Source organism: Anomaloglossus baeobatrachus, chromosome 4, assembly GCF_048569485.1.
Source record: "Anomaloglossus baeobatrachus isolate aAnoBae1 chromosome 4, aAnoBae1.hap1, whole genome shotgun sequence".
Taxonomy (NCBI): Eukaryota; Metazoa; Chordata; class Amphibia; order Anura; family Aromobatidae; genus Anomaloglossus; species Anomaloglossus baeobatrachus.
This window is the reverse complement of record NC_134356.1, coordinates 83690636-83713931: the sequence shown is the minus strand read 5'-3', so window position 1 is coordinate 83713931 and position 23296 is coordinate 83690636. Positions and strand designations below refer to the sequence as shown.

The 23296-nt window shown below is 40.1% G+C and overlaps 1 protein-coding gene across 2 annotated transcripts in view; it reads right to left on the bottom strand.

The window, feature by feature from the left end:
• GABRA1 (gamma-aminobutyric acid type A receptor subunit alpha1) overlaps window positions 1–23296 on the bottom strand; it is a 271201-nt gene that overhangs the window by 63235 nt on the left and 184670 nt on the right. The gene's annotated exons all lie outside the window — the stretch shown is intronic.

Here is a 23296-nt window from a genome sequence, read left to right as displayed (position 1 = left end):
TGGCTGGGCCTTGTGATTGTACTCGTAGGTGGACGTTGCCGCTAGGGTAACGTTCCTTATACTGCGTCTGGCAGTTGTTCGTATCCTCGCACACTAGGGGAGCGAACAGAGGTAGGAGCTTTGTGCGGCTTACGCTGCTGTTCGTCTCTTTTGCACCACTAGAAGAGCGGACCTAGGCAGGTGCCATATCTAGTGGTTCGTGTCCTCGCACACTAGTGGAGCGAACGCAGGTAGGAGCTTTGTGCGGCTTACGCTGCTGTTCGTCTCTTTTGCACCACTAGAAGAGCGGACCTAGGTAGGTGCCATTTCGCACACATTGCCTTTGTCTCTGTGATTATTAACAGAGATCATTCCACACACCCTCCAAGTAAGGGAGGAATTGCTTTACTTTCTTATTATATCTTTCTGTGAGTTAACAGAGGTATTGCACTCTGCCATAGTCTGCAGCAAAGTCTTTGCACGGTGGACCCTGACTGTCTGATACTCCTTTCGGTTATTATCAGACAGCCCCCCGTAACAAAGTGCTGATGAATTGCCGGACTGCAGGACATGACCATGACGTGCAATCTGACAGCCTGGCAGCGGCTTTAACTTTCACTGAGGGTAGCTGGGGAGACCCAGTGTGATCTCAGCTGACCTGACTATAGATGAGAGAACCTTCATTCAAGAGACTTGGGGTTCGTATTCAGAAAATCACATGAAAATCCCTATGGGGAGTATTGCGCTGTGCTCATGTCTTAGTGATGAGCAGCATTGCTGTGGAAAGTTTGATCAGCTCAAATTTGACTTAGAATCTGTGTTCTAAGATGTGTTGTTCATGGAGAGAATGAAAAAAAAAAACTCCGCTCACCTCCGGAAGTGTTTTGCTGTGGGCTAAAAGCAAAACACTTCCGGAAGTGGGTGGCTGGTGATTTTTATTTTTGTTATTTCTCTGTGAACAAAACATCTTAGAACGCAGAATGTAAGTCAAATTTAAGCCGATCACACACTTCCTGCAATGTGCACAATGCTGTGCATCACACAGACACGAGCACAGCGCGATAATCACCACGGGGATTTTCACGTCATTTTCTGATTCCGGACCCCAAGCGAATCAAGGTTCGCCTGGAGAATGAAGGTTCCTTTATTTCTCGATCTCACTACCGGAATGTCAGATTGAGGTCAAGTCCGTGTCCCACAGTTCAGCAGTCAGGTCAACTAAGGTCACACCGTTGGAACCCGGGCATGTCCTCTGTTGAACTGAGTGACATAACCTGCTTACAGTCATATCCACCTAAGCTTTCAGTGATTCCTGGAACCTGCAGAGAGCAAACATGTTATCCCTCTCTGCAGCCTCTGGATGTAGCAGAACTGAGGATCGTTTTGGGACTTTGTATGGATTATGTTGCATCTGCAATGCTGCTTTGTGGGTTAATAAAGGGTGAAAGAGAGTGTGTGTATTTTATTTCAAATAGAGGATTGTTTCACTGTTTGTGTTATATTTCTTTTCAGTTACAGAATTAGTAATTGCTACCACACCAGGGCTATCGGGATGAGCTAGATAAAGCTGCAGGACTGGCACATTTAATGTGATATGCCAATTCTAGGCAGCTGTGGGCTAGTATTTTTAGACTGGGGGGCCAATATCCATGACTCCTCCCATGCGGATAATGCTGTAGGATCCCCTTTATTTTCACATCCAGCCAAGGTAAAGCTCACAGGTAGGGGCTACAGCCAATAGCTGTTGTTTTACTCATTCTGGCTATCAAAATAGGGAGCCTACATAATTTTTTTTTACTTCGATCTCCCTGCCCAATCACAGCCATGCTAACAACACTTGACATGGCTGTGATAGGGCCAGTAGTGCCCACACCGAAAAAGCTTGCTGATTGGCTGCTCTGCAACCTTTCAACAAGCTTTATTTGGATAACTAACCCGAACAGGAACCGGACATACAGTTAAAAGTCTTTACAGTTTGTGTTCGCTCATCCCTAATAAAGATGCTTTTTTTTCCTATACGTCTGCATGAAAGGTGTCATAAGTAATTATAACCTCCTAGATCTTGAAATTAGAGCCAAACAGGAAATTTGAGCATCATGTTAGTTTTCAGCACCACAAAATTATTTACATCCAACTGTTTTCATCATTGAACCAATTGGCTGTAGAAGTGTTAAAAGATAATAAGAAAACTGTAATAAAGATTTTCTAATTTATTTTGTGTTAAACAATGTATGTATGCAAAGTCATGTTACATAACAGGATAATTCAATTCTCATAGAATATTTTACATTCCTATATGATACAAACATAGAATTAAAAGTGAAGTGGAAATCTAAACAGGTAGTAGATGATGAAATTGCAGTATAAAAAATACATTATATTGCAAAAGTGTGTCATAGGGATAACACATTATTCTAGTCCATATTTGCAGTTAGGCTGGAGTCACACTTGCGAGAGACTGGCGTGAGTCTCACATCGCATCACCCGGCATGGCCACACACTCTCCTGACAGGAGCGGGTCAGCTGCATATATTTCTATGCAGCTGAGATGCTCCTGTCCAGAGAGCTGCAGGCCATGCCGGGTGATGTGATGCAAGACTTGCAATAGTCTCTCACAAGTCTGACTCCAGCCTTATAGAGAAAAATGCAGAGGTAGTCAGTCCCCGTGGACCATTTTGCTAGGCATTTTGACCATTACCTTTAGATATAGCAAAAATGTAGCAAAGAAAGAATATTCTACAATCTTTATTCTCGCAAACAGAATTATACTGTGGGCACATTTATTGGGCAATTTGTATTTTTGATGATTAATTTTAATACTGAACAATTATAGTGTTGTTGGTCAATCCAACAAGTTATAAACCTAAAATGTGAGCATTTATGAAAGTAATATCTATGTATACACAATTATTTGGCAGCTAGTAAGTAGTGTGCAGAAATATTAGGTAATGACAGGAAAAACATATATTTTACCATTTACCATTCTGTTATTTATTTTCTTTAATAAGATTGAAAATGATGAGCAAAAAATAAATTTGTGAAACATACATTTCTGATATTTAAAAAAAAATATGTATATAATATATATGAAATGTATTTTTACAAATTGACTTGTTTCCATATTTTATCTATCTATATACACAGTGTGCAGAATTAGGCAACTGAGTATGTTGGTCACATGATAATTTTTATACATGTTGTCCTACTCCAAGCTGTATAGGCTTGAGAGCCAACTACCAATTAAGTAAATCAGGTGATGTGTATCTCTGTAATGAGGAGGGGTGTGGTGTAATGATATCAACACCCTATATAAGGTGTGCTTAATTATTAGGCAACTTCCTTTCCTTTGGCAAAATCGGTGTGAAGACAGATTTGACGGGCTCTGTAAAGTCCAAAATTGTGAGATGCAGAGGGATGCAGCAGTCTTAAAATTGCCAAACATTTGAAGTGTGATCACCGAACAATCAAGTGTTTCATGGCAAATAGCCAAGAGGGTCGCAAGAAGCGTGTTGGGCAAAAAAGGTGCAAAATAACTGCCCATGAACTGATGAAAATCAAGCGAAAAGCTGCCAAGATGCCATTTTCCACCAGTTTGGCCATATTTCAAAGCTGCAACGTTACTGAAGTATCAAAAAGCACAAGGTGTGCCATACTCAGGGACATGGCCAAGGTAAGGAAGGCTGAAAAACGATCACCTTTGAACGAGAAACATAAGATAAAATGTCAAGACTGGGCCAAGAAATATCTTAAGACTGATTTTTCAAAGGTTTTATGGACTGATGAAATGAGAGTGACTCTTGATGGGCCAGAGGCTGGATCAGTAAAGGACAGAGAGCTCCAGTCCAACTCACACGCCAGCAAGGTGGAGGTGGGGTACTGGTATGGGCTGGTATCACCAACGATGAACTTGTGGGACCTATTCAGGTTGAGGATGGAGTGAAGCTCAAGTCTCAGACCTACTGTCAGTTTCTGGAAGACAACTTCTTCAAGCAGTGGTACAGGAAGAAGTCGGTATTGTTCAAGATTTTCATGCAAGACAATGCTCCATCACATGCATCCAATTACTCCACAGTGTGGCTGGCCAGTAAAGGTCTAGAAGATGAAAAAATAATAACATGGCCCCCTTGTTCACCTTATCTGAACCCATAGAGATCCTGTGATCCCTTATAAAATGTGAGATCTACAGATAGGGAAAACAGTACACCTCTCGGAATAGTGTCTGGAGGCTGTGGTGCCTGCTGCACGCAATGTTAATCGTACACAGATCAAGCAAATGACAGAATCTATGAATGGTAGGCTGTTGAGGGTCATCATAAAGAAAGGTGGCTATATTGGTCACTAATTTTTTGGGTTTTGTTTTTGCATGCCAGAAATGTTTATTTCGAAATTGTGTGCAGTTATATTGGTTTACCTGGTGAAAACAAACAAGTGAGATGGAAATATATTTGAGTTTTATTAAGTTGCCTAATAATTCTGCACAGTAATAGTTACCTGCACAAACAGATATGCTCCTAAGATAGCCAAATATAAAAAAACAACCCATTCCAACTTCCAAAAATATTAAGCTTTGATATTTATGAGTCTTTTGGGTTAATTGAGAACAAAGTTGTTGATAAATAATAAAAAAAAATCTAAAAAACAACTTGCCTAATAATTCTGCACAGTTAAAAAGTTTAGGGTCACCTAGATATTTCCTTATTTTTGAAAGAAAGCTAACATTAAATTAAACAGAGAACACTCTATACATTCTTAAGGTTGTAAATGACTATTCTAGCTGCAAATGTCTAGTTTTCAATGTAACATCTACATAGGTGTATAGAGGTCCATTTCAAGCAACCACCGCTCAAGTGCTCTAATGGTACATTGTGTCTGATGTGTTACAAGGCTAATGGATGTTTAAAAATCCCCTGAAATCCCATGTGCAAATATGTTAGCACTGCTGAAAACAGTTTTGCTGATTAGAGAAGCTGTATAACTGACCTTCCTTTGAGCTAGTTGAGAATCTGGAGCATTACATTTGTTGGTTCTATTAAACTCTCAAAATGGCCAGAAAAAGAAAACTTTCATGTGAAACTCGACAGTCTATTCTTGTTCTTAGAAATGAAGGATATTCCATGCAAGACATTGCCAAGAAAGTGAAGATTTCTTACAACGGTGTGTACTACTCTCTTCAGAAAAGAGCACACACAGGCTCTAACCAGAGTAGAAAGAGAAGTGGGAGGCCGCGCTGCACAACTGAGCAACAAGGCAAGTACATTAGAGTGTCTAGTTTGAGAAATTGATGCCTCACAGGTCCTCAACTGGCAGCTTCATTAAATAGTACCCGCAAAACGCCAGTGTCAACGTCTACAGAGAAGACGCGACTCCGGGATGCTGGGCTTCAGGGCAGAGTGGCAAAGAAAAAGCCGTATCTGAGACTGGCTAATAAAAGAAAAAGATTAATATGGGCAAAAGAACACAGACATAGGGCAGAGGAAGATTGGAAAAAAGTGTTATGGACAGATAAATCAAAGTCTGAAGTGTTTGGATCACACAGAACAACATTTGTGAGACACAGAACTACTGAAAAGATGCTGGAAGAGTGCCTGTCACCATCTGTCAAGCATGGTGGAGGTAATGTGATGGTCTGGGCTTGCTTTGGTGCTGGTAAAGTGGGAGACTTGTACAATGTAAAAGGGATTTTGAATAAGGAAGGCTATCACTCCATTTTGCAATGCCATGCTATACCCTGTGGACAGCGCTTGATTGGAGCCATTTTCATCCTACAACAGGACAATGACCCAAAGCACACCTCCAAATTATGCATGAACTATTTAGGGAAGAAGCAGGCAGCTGGTATTCTATCTGTAATGGAGTGGCCAGCCCAGTCACCAGATCTCAACCCTATTGAGCTGTTGTGGGAGCAACTTGACCGTATGGTACGCAAAAAGTGCCCATCAAGCCAATCCAACTTGTGAGAGCGGCTTCTGGAAGCATGGGGTGAAATATCTCCAAATTACCTAAGCAAATTAACAGCTAGAATGCCAAAGGTCTGCAAAGCTGTAATTGCTGCAAAGGAGCATTCTGTGACGAAAGCAAAGCGTGAAGGAGAAAATTATTATTTCAAGTAAAAATCATTATTTATAACCTCGTCAATGTCTGGACTATATTTTCTATTCATTATGTAACTCATTTGATAAATAAAAGTATGATTTTTCATGGAAAAGACAAAATTGTCTGGGTGACCCCAAACTTTTGAACTGTAGTTTATATATAAAGATATAATTATATTTAAATCTGTTAACCATCTTGATGGGCAGCATCAGCTACAGCTTCCCAAACATAGTTCAGGGAGGTTAACTGCTTATGTTCATCATAAATCTCCCATAATTGAAATGCCCATTGAGGGTCGGGACACTATTCTTTCGTCTTTAAGTGGAGACTTTGATAATGTGATGGAGCCTTGTCTTGCATAAAAATTATCACATTCTTGAAAGATGCAGACTTTTTCATATACCCCTACTTGAAGAGAGTGTCTTCTAAAATCTGGGAATTGATTTTGAGTCAATCTTCAACCCAAAAATGTTCAACTAGCTCATATTTAATAACTGCCCACGGCAGTACCCCACCTCCACCTTGCTGGCATCTAAGGAGAAGTGGAGGTCTGTGGCCATTATTGATCCTGTCATGAGTCCATCCACCTGGTCCATCAAGAGTCATCTCATCAGTCCATAAATCCTTTAAAAAAATCTGTCATCAAATATTTGTTGGCCAAGTCTTGACATTTCAACTTCTGTGTCTTGTTCAGTTGTCGGGTTTCATCCTTCCTTACCTTGGCCATGTCTGTGAGCACTGAACACCCTGTACTTCTGGACATTCCTTGGAGGTTATGGTTCTGGAATATGACAGCACTGAAGGATAATGGGATCCTGTCACTTCACATTTGATTCTTCTCATATCTTTGACAGATAATGTGCATCTTTATTTCTCAACATGTTTTTGTGACTATTTGAAAAAAAAGTTTGATGGTTCTGTGATCATGCCCCAATACCTTAACAATTTCAAGAGTAATGTATCTGTCTGTAAGTGTAAGTATTTTAACATTTTTTGACATTGTAGGGTTAGTTCAAATTATTTTTGCCCATTTTGCCTGAGGAAAACCAGCTGCACACCTTGATAAAGGGTCTCGATACTCTTAGACTTCAATTCCCTGATTAAAGAAACACACATCACCTGATATTCTTTACTCAATGAGCATTCAAGTTTATATAGAGCGGAAAATATGTATAAAAATGATGACATGGTCAAATAATTGAAAAGTAGTATATAGTGCAATAAATGTATGACCTACAAGTATCTAAATCCTTCTGGGAGGTTAGTCATCTGAAACTAGCAAGGCTGATGATAGAATTGAATCAAACAACCTACAAGGGCAAAGCCTCACTAGATAAAACCTCTCACTAACCGGTAATAAAACCTAATATTTATTTAAATGAAATCATTCACAAAGGCAAATATTGTTTGCCTAAAACTTCAAAATACAGCACGTCCACCCAACATGTTTCAGCAAATTCTTGTCATCATCAAGGGATGGTACAAGTGCTTTTGTAGGCAATCTGAATAATTATTATACCCTTCCTAGGTGAGGTAATCTTTGCAGTATTTCTATAAAGCTTGATTGGATCAAATAACATTCCCATGAGGTTCATTGTAAAGTTATTTTACAAAAATGGTTGCACTATTTGACTACCTGAGGTAGTATAGCACAAGCTATTCTATACAGGCCAAACATTTAAGAAATAGATAGTAATTGCATTAGTGTTATATAAAAACTTACCTTGTTTCACAGGGAATTATAGTCAGGCAGCGCGGGTGGTGAGGAGAGGACAGGGCGGCATGGTGCATCGGCACCCCCACCCACTAGTACCGCAGGGCAGACTGAACGCTGCTCCCGCAGCCGCTCCTAGTAGGAGCTGTAAAATCTTATCCTCAGTGCCTGGTGGTCGCTCTGCACTGCAAATCAGCACAGAGGGGATTGAACTGGAGTGATGACATTGACATCATCACTCTGCGCTCCATTGTGTCGAGTCCTGCAGTGCAGAGCGACCGGCACAGTCACAAGATGGTGAGACTGCTGGGAGGCTGAGCTGCTGCCACAAGTAAAAAAAAAAATGTAAATATTAAATCAGACAGTCTGGGGGTCTGGGGACCTGTTGTGTATGATGGGGGGGCTGAATATGGGAGCCCTATTTGGAACCCATTGTGAATGTTCTACAAGGTAAAAATATGGATTTGATTATGGTGAGGAAACATATTGCCCAAATCCTTGATGTCATAAAGAAGTATCGACAAGAAATTGAGCATGTTTCTGACAAATTACTTAAAAAAATCACATGATATCGCGAAGAAAGTTGGGGTTGAGTTATCAGTACCACAAATCGCTCAAAAGCAAATGCACAGAAGTAATGCGCCATCTGAGACTGCGATTGAATACTGGAGACGGTCGTTGATCATATCTTATCTTGACTCCCTAACTTTATTTTTGAATGTTAGATTCTCAGACGAAAATACACCCACTTTTGCCTTATCCTATCTTCATCCTTCTTACATGTTAAAAGTGGCTTCAAAAGATTTGGAAAAAATGCAAAGTCTTTCATGGAGTTTTATGGGTTGGGTGATATTTCTGCAGAATTAGATTTGTGGTATAATCTGAGGAAAAAGAAAGATTTAGCAGGAGACAAATTAAAGGACATTGAAGTGACTGCACTTTTGGAGGAGGCTAATATTTTTTTCCCTTCAACAAGGCACACACTCTTCATTTTAAGCGCTTTCCCGTCCACCACAGCTACTGTTGAACGATCTTTTAGTACCCTTCGAAGGGTAAAGACGTGGCTCAGAAGTACAATGGGTGAGGACAGACTGACTGGGTTGTGCTTGATGAGCGTCCATCGGAAATTCTTCAAGGAAAATCGGGACTGGATTGAAACAAAGGTTTTGAACAAGTTTTCTTCAAACCCAAGAAAAATTATATTAGTATAAGACATGTAATCAGAATAAAAATCTAAATTTATTTGCAAGCAAATAATTGTAATAACTAATAAAGCACTGCTATAATTCCATTTAATTCTCTTAAAATTTTTGTTTCATTCACCTTTTCCATTCTAATATTTTACAACCTGAATGACCATGGCTTGCCCCCCTCTAGTTTTGATCCTGGGTACGCCCATGGTGCTGATTAAAAATTCTTCAGATTTATTGGAAAAATTCTTAAAATACAAAGGTCCATTCAAATCAGGTACAAAGGATTATAGCAGGAACTGACGTCTTTCTGGATCCATTTCTTATGTTGCTCATACCTATATGGATGGACTTCCAATCCTAATTCGGATAGGACCAAAGTAATCAGGAGAGCTGTGGATCCAGATTACTCATTGGCATGAGCTGGTGTGCATTCTGTTTGCATATATATACAGTGCAGACCAAAAGTTTGGACTCACCTTCTCATTCAAAGAGTTTTTTTTATTTTCATGACTCTGAAAATTGTAGATTCCCATTGAAGGCTTCAAAACTATGAATTAACACATGTGGAATGAAATACTTAACACAAAAGTTTGAAACAACTGATAATATGTCTTATATTCTAGGTTATTCAAAGTACCTGGGGGTGGGATAGTTAGTGGGTGGAAACTTGAGAACACCTTAGAATGGAGTGTCAGTCAGTTGGTAGCAGTAAGCAAACAAAGGAGGAAGTGGAGGAGAGAGGTCTTGAGGACTGGAGATGGACGAGCTCGTCTCAGGACAAGGAGAAAGATGGGGTCCTAGAACCACAGGAAGTGAGAGATCCACCCGTGGGCTTGCATCCACATCTGACACACCAGTGTGGAGGGACTAGACTGCAAAGGGGAACGGCCCTTAGACTAGTGGAGAACTACAAGGCTCAGCTAGCAAAACCGGATGCTGTGGTAACTTCATGTGCTGAAGCCACAATCGCATGCAAATCTGCTGAAAAGGTGACCATAGAGGGCCAAGGGAACAAGGGCAGAAAAGCCTTCCCACCAGGATCCGCGGACACTGTCTCAGGGCACTGTGTGTGAGGACGCAGGGCAGGAGGGCGAAGCCAGCATTGGAAGACGACCAGGAAAGGGACAGAGAAAGGGACACCGGTCTTGTACCTCCAAATTACCTAGGGATCAGCTGGATCCTATCACGTCAGGACTCAGCACTCCAAGGGCAGCATTTGACCGGCTGGCCATGATAATCTGGAACGGACAACTGTGAGTAAAGAACTAATGACTGCATCCCGCTGTGTCATGGACTCATTACCTGCACCACCAACCCCACGCTATTCAAAGCATTCCATCTGCTAAAGGCCTAACACAATTTCCCTTAGGCCCAGCTCCACCTATGGGGAGCTGTACCATCTTAGCTGCGTCACCATCTGCCCCAGTGGTCCTATCCAGCAGCGTTGGCCATACATTGCCAAATACCAGAGGTGGCGTCACAAATCAGCATTTATTTTTATTCCCTTATGTCTTTTAAATGTCACCGCCAGGGTCACAGAGTCGGGCCCTGCTATCGTAACAACCTCATCCCGAAACAGAACCGGCCCGGTTCCGAGTGCTCCACGGCCCTGGTGGGTGCATCACAGATATTCCAGTCTCTGCTTGGGAACTCTGAAGCTCCTTCATGGTTATCTTTGGTCTCTGTGCGGCCTCTCTGATTAATAACCTCCTTACCAAGGCTGAGAGCTTTTGTGGACGGCCCTCTCTTGGCAGACTTGTTGTTGTACCATTTATATTCTATTTGATGACAATTGGTTTGATGGTGTTCCAGCGGATCATCAGAGATTGGGATATTTTGTTTAGAAAATAATACTAATAGAGTATATAATTAGGTATTATATAGTGTTTATTTGACTGGTATATAATATAATAATATATTAATACTAAACTTATTAAATCCATATGAACACTCAATTGGCTTCCATTAAACGTCTGCATCAATATACTGAACCTATGTTGTTTCATACAAGAAACTGAGGTTGCTAGATAAAAATTGGGTTTCCAATACATATTATACTTTGCATTTAACTACCTTTGAAAACGGCTAAGCATAAAATCTACTTCTACTGTTGATGAAACACTTTCACATTCTCCTCCATTGTGCCACTGACAGGTTAAAGCCAAGGATCTGAAATCTGTCAGGTGTAAATGTGGCTGCCATTGACTTAGTCACTTTCATGAGAATGCTGCTCACATTGGAAAAATCTGCATGGTCTGTCGCGCAGGCATGATATGCACTGTGAGAGGAATTGTAAATGGCTCCAAGGATCATGTACTTTATAGCATTCAACCAGTTTCTAAAGCTGATGATACATTAAAGCTACGGAATAGCTGGCTCAATGTCAAAGGTGGAAGTTATGCAAAATATAACAGATCATTGTGTTGTAATCTAATTGTCTTGTGCTGACACAATTTATTCTAACCTTCATGTTCGAGCCTTGGAGTTTAGTAAACATTAAATGAGAGCTGCACAGAACCGGATAACATGTATCTTAACGATACATTACAAATACAGATGAGCGATTCAGGCAACATTTGACTTTGCCTGGTTTTTCCAAATTTTTGTAACAAATTCAGGTCTTCTCTGGGATGATAATGTCCCTTATTACACGGTGTGACGCCAGATCACAATAAACGTATGAAAAAAATATATTTATACTCACTTCTCCCCATCACCTGTCCGGTCCTTGTTGCAACTTTTTATGAGGACCGTGAGTGCTTCCCTCCTAGATTTCATCAGAGCTTCAAGTCCCAATCTAGCAAGATAGGATTTCATTGCTCTTGGCAGTGATACGATGTGAGGAGTTACCTTTCACTCTAACCCTTTCTACAAAAGTTAGACAAGAAGCATAATTCTAGTGTTATTCCCACTATTGTGATATTGACAGGCAACAGGCATGGACTTTTCATGGATGCCCTTGTCTGAGTTCAGTTTTTAAGTGCTTATCAGATGCTGAATGAAGTTTGTTGAAAGGCTGCAGCGCATCGAGTCAAGAAGCTTTTTGGCATTGGTAAGATGCCTGTTCACTGCTGTGAACAAAATAAATAAATAAAAAAATGACTCAGGTGCCCCCTATTTTTGATAACCAGCATAGGTAAAGCAGACAGCTGTGTGCTGCAGCCCTCAGCTGTCTGCTTTGCTTTGGCTGGTTATCAAAAATAGAGGGACCCCATATGATATTTTTAACTGTTTATATAAATAATTTAAAAAATGGCTAGGGACCCCCTTAGTTTTGATAAGCAAACAAGGCAAAGCAGATACCTGGGGCTGGTATTGTCAGGCTGTGAAGGACCATGGTTATTTTGCCCTTTCCAGGCTAAAAATAACAGTTTGCAGCTGCCTCAGAAAGGGCAAATCGATTAGATGCGCCAATTCTGGCACTTTGCCCGGCTCTTCCTGTTTGCCCTAGTGCAGTGACAATTGGGGTAATACTTTTAATTTTAAATTTTACATCTGTGATCGACAGCTCGCATGAAGCTCATGGGTTAGTAATGGATAGGCATCTATCAGACACCCCATTACTACCCGGTAGGTGTGAAGTTAAAAAATAAACACAGGGAAAAAAAATTAGTTTATTTGAATAAAGACTCCCCCACATTCTCTCATTCACTAATTTGTTAATTAAAAAGAAATCCCTAAAGTTCTGATGCAATCCAATGGTGTAATGACCTCCAACATCTATCAAATCCTATATATTAAGAAACAAAACAAAAAGTAGCTCACCATGCTATGTATAACAGTTTCAATCCCCATTGTAGAAAAGGGGTGCCAGATCCTCTGGTAAGGCATCCACCAGAAAAATAGAAAAAAACAGGTGATGGAACTGCATCTTCCAAGAAACGTTGAGTAAACTAAAAAAAAGCTCTATTCAAAGTATATTAAAACCACTGAATGAACTGCAGCATGATATGTCCTGATGCATTTCTGGCGCACAAGAAGAAACTTGGTCATTGGAAACAATGCTGTTCCTTCACCTCTTCAAATCCTATGTAGCCTCATTCTACAAAGGTTCTCAGAATGAGGCTGCATACATCACTTTCAGTCAGCAGCAGGCATGGGATTTTTTGCGAGCATGACAAATTTTGGATCTGCCGCTGCTGACTGAGAATAACCTATGGAGCCTCATTCTCATAACATTCTCAAAACAAGGCTCTATAGGATTCAATGGACATCATGGGACATTACACTATTGAATTATGTTGGAACTTCGAGGATTTCTTTTTAAGTAATACATTAGTGAACAAAGGAGTGTAGGGAAGTCTATATTCACCGTTGGAATACATCGTAACTTTGAGGTTTTTTTAAACTATTAAAATTGGTCAATGAGGGAGTGTAGGAGTCTTTATACCAATAAACTACTTTTTTCCTGTGTGTGTGTGTTTTCTTAACTGGACACTTACTAGGTTAGTAATGGGGGTGTCTGATAGACACCTCTCTATTTGTAACCTCTGAGCTTGATGCCAGTTGTCAATTTACCACTAACATCAACCCAAAAGTATTACCCCAATTTTCACTGCACCAGAGTAATAGGAAAGAGCTGGGCAAAGAGCAAACATTGGCACATGTAATAGATGCACCACTTCTGGGGTGGGTGCCAGCTGCTATTTTTAAGCTCAGTAGGGTCTATTAGCCATGGGCCTTCCCAGCCTCATAATACCAACCCCCAGGAGTCTGCTTCACTTGCACTGGTTATCAAAATTAGAGGACACCCACATGCTGTTTTTTTTAAATTATTTAAATAAATAATTTAAATAATTGGCATAGATTACTTTTATTTTTGATAACCAACCAAGATAAAGCTGCCTGTTTTTCCTGATCTGGTTATCAAAAATAGGGGGGAACCCCACGTCATTTTTTATTTATTTATTCCATATTCACATTTGTTTGCAGGCCAATTGTCCTGCTCTTATTCCCATTTTGCTTCCTTTTGCATCCTCTTAGCCCTTATTATGATCATTTTACAACCATTTTGTAGCACCAAAGTTCAGGTCCCCATTGACTTATATGAAGTTTGGGGTTTGGTAAAGTATGAGTAACGAATCCAACTTATCACTAAGGTCCAGCCAAACCCGACGAACCTGAACATCCACATGTCTGCCCATCTCTAGTGAGAAGACTTTTGCCTAAATTTCTTCCAGAACCAAGTTTTTTATCTTATCATTTAGAACATAGTGATTTAATAAAGCATTGATACATTTTCGGCATTTTGGAGGTGCTACATAGTTCTGTGCTTTGTTGATTTTAGGATTTGCACTACTCAAAAATATAAAGAGAACACTAAAATACCACACTCTAGATCTTAATGAACGAAGCATTCCAGTTGCTAATCTTTATTCATTACATAGTGGAATGCGTAGAGAACAACAAAACATAAAAATGATCAATGTAAATCAAAATTAATATCCCATAAAGGCCTGGATTTGGAATGATACTCAAACTCAAATTGAAAATCAAATTACAGGCTGATCTAACTTAAGTGGATATGCCTCAAGAAAAAGAAATTAAGTTCATTGTTTGTGGTCTCCATGTGCCTGTTTGACATCCCTACAATGCCTGGGCATGCTCCTGAAGGATCTCCTCCCAGATGTGGGTTAAAGCATCAGTCAAATTCTGGACTGTCTAGTTGGTGGATGGAACAAGACGTGATCTCCCTGATGTGCTCGATTGGATTCAGGTCTGGGGAGTGGGCAGGCTAGACCATAGCATCACTGCCTTCATCATGCAGGAACCACAGACACACTTGAGGCCTAGACTTTTCATACATCAGAAAAACACAGGCTTAACTAAACGTGAATATGGTTTCACAATGAGTCTGAGGATCTCATCCTGATACCTAATGGCAGTCAGGGTACCTCTGGCTAGAACATGGAGGGCTGTGAGGCCCTCAAAAGAAATGCCTCAAACAACATTACTGTCCGACTGCCAAAACGGTCATCATGGATGATGTTGCAGGCAGAAAAATGTTCTCCACGCGTCTCCAGACTCTGTTTCGTTTGTCACACATATTTAGTGTGAATCTGCTTTTATCCGTTTATCCGCAGCAAAGGGCACCAATGTTGAATTTGTCAATATTGGTGTTCTTTGGCAAATGGCAATCACTCTGCATGGTGGTGATATGTAAGCACAATACCCACTGATGGATGTCGGGCCCTCATACAACCTCATGAAGTCTGTTTCTGACAGTTTAAGGACACATGGATATTAGTGTCCTGCTGGAGGTCATTTTGCAGGCCTCTGGCACTACTCTCCCTGTTCCTCCTTGCACAAAAGAGGAGTTAGCGGTCCTGCTGCTGGGTTGTTGTGCTCCTACGGCCCTCTCCCTGTCTCCTGGTGTACTGGCCTGTCTCCGGGTATCTACTCCATGCTCTGAACACTGTGCTGACAGACACAACTAATCTTCTTGCCACAGCTCACATTGATGTGCCATCCTGGATGAGCTGTACTACCTGAGCAACGTCGGTGGGCTCAAACACCGCCTCATGCTACCTCTAAGGGTGAGAGCAATGACAAAAAGCAAAAGTGACCAAAACAAAAGCCAAAAAGGATGAGAACAGAGAAATGCAGCACCACTCCTTTATAGGGGGTGTTTTGCTTATTGCCTATCATTTCTACCTGTTTTTTTTCCATTAGCACAACATCAGGAAAAATTGATTCACAATTAGTGTTGCTTTGTAATTGGACAGGTTGATTTCACAGATGTGTAACTGACTTAAGGCTGCTTTATATGCACTGACATTGCTAGCGATGTCGCCAGTGATCGCACCCATTCCTATCGTGTGTGCGGCACGGGCAAATCTCTGCCCATGGCGAACAATATCGCTAGTACGCGTCACACGCACATACCTTACTAACAACGTCACTGTGGCCGGTGAACAATCTCTTGTTTAAGGGGGAGGTTTGTGCGGTGTCACAGCGACGTTACACAGCGGGCTACCAATAGAAGCAGAGGGGCAGAGAGCAGCCGCATTAACAACACGCCCACCTCGTTGCCGGAGGACACAGGAACGCTGTTGTTCGTCGTTCCTGGGGTGTCACATGTAGCAATGTGTGCTGCCTCAGGAACGATGACCAACCTGCGTCCAAAATGAGCAACGATATTTTGAAAATGAACGACGTGTCAACAATCAACGACTTGTGCCGCTTTTCAGATTGTTAGCGGTCGCTAGTAGGTGTCACACACAACGACGTCGCTAACGATGCCGGATATGCGTCACAAATTCTTTGACCCCAGCAATATCTCGTTAGAGATGTCGTTGCGTGTAACGGGGCCTTTAGAGTTACATTGTGTTGTTTGTGTTCCTTTTATTTTTCTGTGCAACGTATAAATATGTGGGACATGGGTTGGTGTGTAGAACAGGTCCAGAATGGAATTTCAGAAAACCTACTGAATGATGTGGTGAGGTTAAAATATTTAAAGAACATATACTACAGCGCTCCATGGCACTTAGCAAGTGCACTGTTATAACCAGAAAGGGTACTTCCTGTACTGTAGGCACAGTAATCAATATAACAACAATGTAAGTTGCTATGGGAGACTAGAAAGGGTTAAGAGGATCTTGCCTGAGGAAATGCTGGAGTTTGCCACATTGCTGGAGGGTTACCGGCATGCGTGCTGGTTTGAATCACAAGGTACCTGCGTTGATGGATGCTCAACATGTATGTGTGTATGTGGCAGCTGTAGGAAGACACAGATGCTGAGCAAAACAAGGGAAGATTTTCACCAGTGCACTTGCTAAGTGCCACGGAGCACTGTAGTATATGTCCTTTAATTATTTTTACACTCCTTGATATAATTTCACGATGATTATATCTTCTACATGCCATTCGGTGTGTGTTCGCTAGATTATTGTTTCACTTCGACATCAAAGGTTAGTTTATTTGTTTTTTTGAGCGCAGGTGTGTGTTACAGTTTTTTTCTTGATGTGGTGAGGTTGCCTAGGATTTTGGAGAACACACTACTGCTGGTAAAATGATTCCTTCATTTCCCAAGTAACTCCAAAATTTGGCCATGTGAATGTTCGCTAAATATACAAGTAGTAACCACAACTAGACCCCCCTTAGCCTACAATAAACTTTCTAAGTTTTATTATATGCATGTTTCCTACAGTAACTACTTGTATGAACGAATAGTGCACGTAGGCTCTGAAGTCATCCTCTACTTAATCTCACTTCCTGCAAACAATATCCCCTCATCGGTGCCAATGCTAGCAGATAGATCTCAAGTCTCAGTCCTTAGTTGACAACATGGTAACTAAACATCTACTCAAATGATTCCTCTGTGTATCGAGAACTGGAAGAGATGGGCAAGCACAAGGTTTCACAGCTGTGCCCAAAATTGCTCATTAGCTTGTGTACATGCAACAAGAAGTGACCCATCTGGTGCACAGTACATGTCAATGAGCAGTTGTCTCGTTAGGCATATTTCTTCTTCTGAAACGTATTCAAATAAAAAATGTTTGAGCAAAATATGCATTGTTATTTTCTACACCTTACAATTTACATCTAAATGACTACAGTCAGGTCCAGAAATATTTGAACAGTGCCTGAATCTTCGTGATTTGGGCTCTGCATGCCACTATTTTTATTTAATGTGAAACAACTGAAATGAAATTGAAGTGTAGACTATCAGGTTTATTTAAAAGGGTTGAACAAAAATATCCTATGAAACGTTTAGGAATTGCAGCCATTTTTCTACAAAGCCTCCTCATGTCAGGGGCTCAAAAGTAATTGGACAAATTTACTTTACCAAACATAAAATGTTCATTTTTAATACTTTGTAGATAATCCTTTGCAGGTAATGACTGCCTGAATGAGAAACAAAATTCTGAACATTGAAACCAAATGGGTTTGCCGAGAAGTGGCCACAATAAGCCAACCATTCTAGCAGCACTACTCACATAGACATTAAACTAAAAAGAAGAACAATGAGTATATGTGCAAAAATGGAAAATTTATTTATCAAAAAATCACAGTAGACAAAAGTTAAAAGACAGATAAGACGCATTTTGCACGATGAGGCTGCTTTTTCAAGATGGAGAGGCCTCATCGTGCGAAACGCGCGTCGATGAAGTCCAGGTCCCTCTCTGGGGGATTTCCAAACTGAGGGTTTAACTCTTCATACGCTCTGCACTCCTCCTTTCTAGGTAAAGACTTGGCTCTGCACTGGGAGCTCCATGGTTCATTTACTACCATATGACACATGGTTTTACTCCTGTAATGGACCTCCTCGGTCTATCATTGGCTCTTATGTACTTTCCCAACTAATTGTCCTGGTTTGGTGTGTGCAGACTTGATTTCACTCCCTCATTTTGGAATGAAATTTTTGATATATGGCAGGGATCTCAGATCCACTTTAAACCATTCACTCTGATACCTTTTTGTATGTTATGATAGTTTTTCTGAGAATTGTCTTGCCATCATTTTGTACTTTTACATCCCCCAGATGATTCATTGTGGTGATGTCTTATCTGTCTTTTAACTTTTGTCTATTGTGTTTTTTTCATAAATACATTTTCCATTTTTGCACATCTACTCCTTGTTCTCCTTTTTAGTTTAATGACTGCCTGAAGTCTGGAAGCCATGGACGTCACCAAACACTGGGTTTAATTCTTTGTGATACTTTGCTGGTGTATACTGCAGCTAACTTCAGTTTTTGCTTGTTTGTGGGTCTTTCTGCCTTATGTTTGTTCTTGAAACACAGCTCGATGGAGTTGCATTCTGGCGATGGACTAGGCCATTACAGATTGTTATTCCAACAAAGAATAATATTCCAGGTCACCTGTTTAATGTTTTGCTCTGGGTGTGCAGCATGGAAATCATTCAATTCAATTGGATCTTTAGTAAGCTTTATAAATAAACTTGGAATTTTTATAGAGCTGAAATTTTCCATTGCATGGTTATTATTATTATTATTATTATTATTTATTATTATAGCGCCATTTATTCCATGGCGCTTTACAGTGAAAGAGGGTATACATACAACAATCATTAACAGTACATAACAGACTGGTACAGGAGGAGAGAGGACCCTGCCCGCGAGGGCTCACAGTCTATAGGGAATGGGTGAGGGTACAATAGGTAAGGACAGGTACAGATAGTGGTGTACTGGACTGAGGGTTATTGTAGGTTGTAGGCTTGTTGGAAGAGATGGGTCTTGAGGTTCCTCTTGAAGCTTTCCACGGTAGGGGAGAGTCTGATATGCTGAGGTAGAACATATTGTTCCACTTATTTGCCTTAAAAAACTCCTAGTTTGCTTTCGTAATATGATTTGGGTCATTGGCTACCTATACTGTAAAGCGCCGTCCAATCAAACTTACTGCATTTGGTTGAATCTGAGCAGAAATTCTAGTCCTGAACATTTCAGAATTCATCCGACTGCTTCTGTCTTCAATCACATCATAAATAAACACTAGTGACCCAGTGTCATTGGATGCCATGCATGCCCAGCCATCACACTGCCACCACCATGTTTTACAGAGGATGTATTGGGATTTGTATCATGAGCCGTTCCAAGCCTTCCCCATACTTTTTCCTTCCGATCATTCTGGTGCAGGTTGATCTTAGTTTCTTCTGTCCAAAGAATGCTTTTCCAGAAATGGTTGGCTTCTTTAGGTATAATCTGGCCTTTCTATTTTTAAGGCTGATTAATGGTTTGCACCTTGTTGTGAACTCTCTGTATTTGCTTTCATGAAGTCTTCTCTTTATGGTAGACTTAGTTAAATGCTTTACGGCACCACAAAGCATTCAACTGTAGTAAAGCCATGACGGCAGACAGTAGCCCCGTGCATCGGACTCTATCAAGGAGGGGTCTATGTGCCTTGCACTCTACAAGAAGCAGCTGTTGTCACCGCAGGAACGCAGGACAGGTGAGAATAATGTTTATTGTGTGTAAACAACAACATAAGAGGAGACTAGAAGGGGAACGGAAGGAGGTCATTACTAAACAATTGGCTAATTACTACAAGAAGGGGACAAAGATGAGCACATTAATAAACAATGGGCTCATTACTGCAGGGGACATTACTAAATAATGGGCACATTACTCAGGTCAGCTTATACTCGATTATATATGATATATCCCAAACTCTATATTTTAACTGGAAAAGTTGTGGGTCGTCTTATATGCCCAGTCATCTTATAAGCCAGAAAATGCGGTATCTGTATATCAGCAAATCTATATCAGAATGGCTAAAATATAAAATAAATAAGGTTTTGCGATGGCCCAGTCAAAGTACAGATCTCATCAAAGTTGAAATGAGGGACATTAATAAAGCTCTGCATAAATAAATGCCCACAAAACTCAATAACTTAAACATTGACCATCATTTTAAAGTTTATTCAATAAAAGTATCGTACACATGAAAAAAAGCAAAAGCAAATTTGTAATTTATGTTATTAGAGAAATAAGTTCATTATCCTGCTGGTTTGATAATTTACGCTCAATTCATGTGAAAAATCTGTTAAATCTGTTTTCGGTGAAAAGAGATTTTCCCATTACTGACATAGTAGAAGACAGTTGGTTCTTTTTAAATCCTATGGTGATGAGACACTGGAGGATGAGCTAAAGATACATACATTCTTCTGCAATTTCTCCTGACACAGTTCTAGTTCTCCATAGAACTTTATGAGCAGCAACTACCATCTCCTATCTCAGTAATGGAAAAATCTGTATTCACTGAATACAGATTTTACCTGTGAATTGGGAATTTTGAAGCTAAATGATCAATCCAGGAAGAGAGAGAAGCTGATTTCTCTAATAAAATATATTACAAACTTTCCTATTTTTACATGTACTATTCATTTATGAAAAAAAAAGAAAAATGATGATTGCTCTTTACACATTGCTGTTAAGAAGATTAGACAACATTTCTTTTAAATGAAGTGAGAGATTTATGAAGTCACAGAAAATCATTAGTTCAAGCGTTTGCTGTAACAGTTAATTCTTCAAGCTATTGATCCATGGGGTGTGCTTTATTTTTGGCAAGCAGAAGAAATCCAGGTCCAATGTAAAAAAAATATTTACTGGTATTGGTATACCATCAGTAAAGGTATTTGACCAATTTGAAACGTGTTGGTGTTTTTTTATTGTTCTCCGTGGATATGCATGTTATTTGTAATTTTAACATATACCAATAAAGAAGATTTTTTTATGTATATGAGCTGGATTTCTCCTCTTTTCTTTCAGTTTTGGGTGGTTTAGCAGTAACACTATCCATGCTCCGGCATTATTGGTGAGCTGGACTTTGATTCTTCACATACTTAATTTTTCATTCACCGGTGCTTGACTCTAGCCTAGTTTTTGCTAAGTAAAGAATGACACAATTTAATTTGTCATGTGTTGTTGTTCATTTGAGGTTGTATAGCCAAGGATAGAAAGTACAGATAGGGTCTAATCATGCAATATTTAAAGCAACTGAGAGCAGAGGAGTGATAAAATTATGGTTACTGCAAGGAAAGTCTGCAAAAGATATTCTTAGTGATATGTTGCAGACATTGGGGGATCAGTGGCCTTTATATTCCACAGTTAAGAACTGCGTTGCCAAATATAAAATGGGCCACTTCAGCACCAATGATGAGGAACATCCTGCACGACCGAAAGTGGTTGTTGCTTCGGAGATCGTTGATGCTGTGCACAACCTCATACTGGAGAATCGACAAATTTCAGCTGAAGCAATAGCAGACATCATGAATGTGTTTGTGTCATTATCCATGAACATTTGGACATGAAGAAGCTATCTGCAAAGTGGGTCCCCAAATGTTTAACAACTGATCAGAGAAGCATGAGAGTGAAAACTTCTCAGTCCATTTGTCAGCGTTTCTGGACTGATAAGAACTTCCTGGATTGACTGGTCACTATGGATGAGAACTGGAATTCTTTGTATGACCCTGAAAACAAAGAACAGTCAAAAGAGTGGAGGCACAGTGGTTCTCCTCATCCAAAGAAGTTCATGGTGCAAAAATCTGCCACTAAAGTGATGATGTCTGTGTTCTGGGATAAGGAGGGCATGCTGCTAGTAGACTACCTTCAAAAGGGTTTCACTATCAATGCAAGGTATTACATTGAACATTTGGGCCAATTGAAGGAAGCTTTGAAGGCCAAAAGGCACGGCAAGCTGTCCAAAGGAATCTTGTTCCTGCAAGACAACGCCGCTGCTCACACTGCAAGGTCAAAATTGGCAGAGCTGAGCATCCAGCTGGTTGACCACTCACCTTATTCACCAGATCTAGCTCCCTTCGACTATCATCTGTTTCCAAACCTTAAGAAACACCTCAAGGGTAGTTTGAGGCACAACTTGAATCCTTCTTTTTGCTAGGCTTACAGAACTTGGAGTACCGATGTAAGAAGTGTGTTGTCATCAGTGGAGAGTATGTGGAATAAATGTAAAGTTTCATCATCCTATCTCGTTTCTTTCTGGGTAAAGCAAAAAACTGATCAGCAGCCCCTCGTATTCATTCGACGACAGCATGACATTAACCCCATTCTCCTCTCCAGCATTGACATTGTAGGTTGGAATTACATTATTTTTTTATTGTCTTTATAATTATTATTATTATTACTATTATTATGTTTTAACCATAAATAGGGTGTACTTAGATTTTCTCATAATGGTAGATGAGCCAAACTTTTATAAATTCATACACATCGGCTGAAAATGCACTTTGAATCCCATCCTAAGTACATAATGGCTTGCTGAGCTGGTTGTAGATCATTTCTATTGTAGTGAGAGCCTATTGGTAGACCCGAATTGTACTCTATTTCTTAAAATGATAGATACTCTCATTTAAGATTAGACAGTCAAGTGACTGATGATGATGAGGATGATGATGAGCCAGCTTCATTAAGAAATAGTCTACCAATGACACAATGGACACAATCATTTCATACTATGCCTTCATATATAAAACCTCTTATATCAGTCATTTACTGTTTTTTTTCTTGTTATTTTATAATATTTTGTCCTTATCTTCATGCTTCAAGTCACTATACATTTTCTTGTTGTATAAAAGCAATTTTCAATGCCTTAGACACGGGAAGGAAAGCAAGGTGACTTATTCAAGGTCATACGACGATGCCACGTTGATATAAACTAGGCTCCCTGTTTGTTTTGGTTTACACGGTACATTAAATTGCGTCTCCTTGGAATACACTTCTCTTATTATAATGATGAGTAGCAGTCACATGCTAATTTAACTTGCCAATGAAAAGCGCACACCAAAACTGGAACAACATGTACATTTCTCAACACAAAAGTAATTTAGAATAAATGAGAATTAT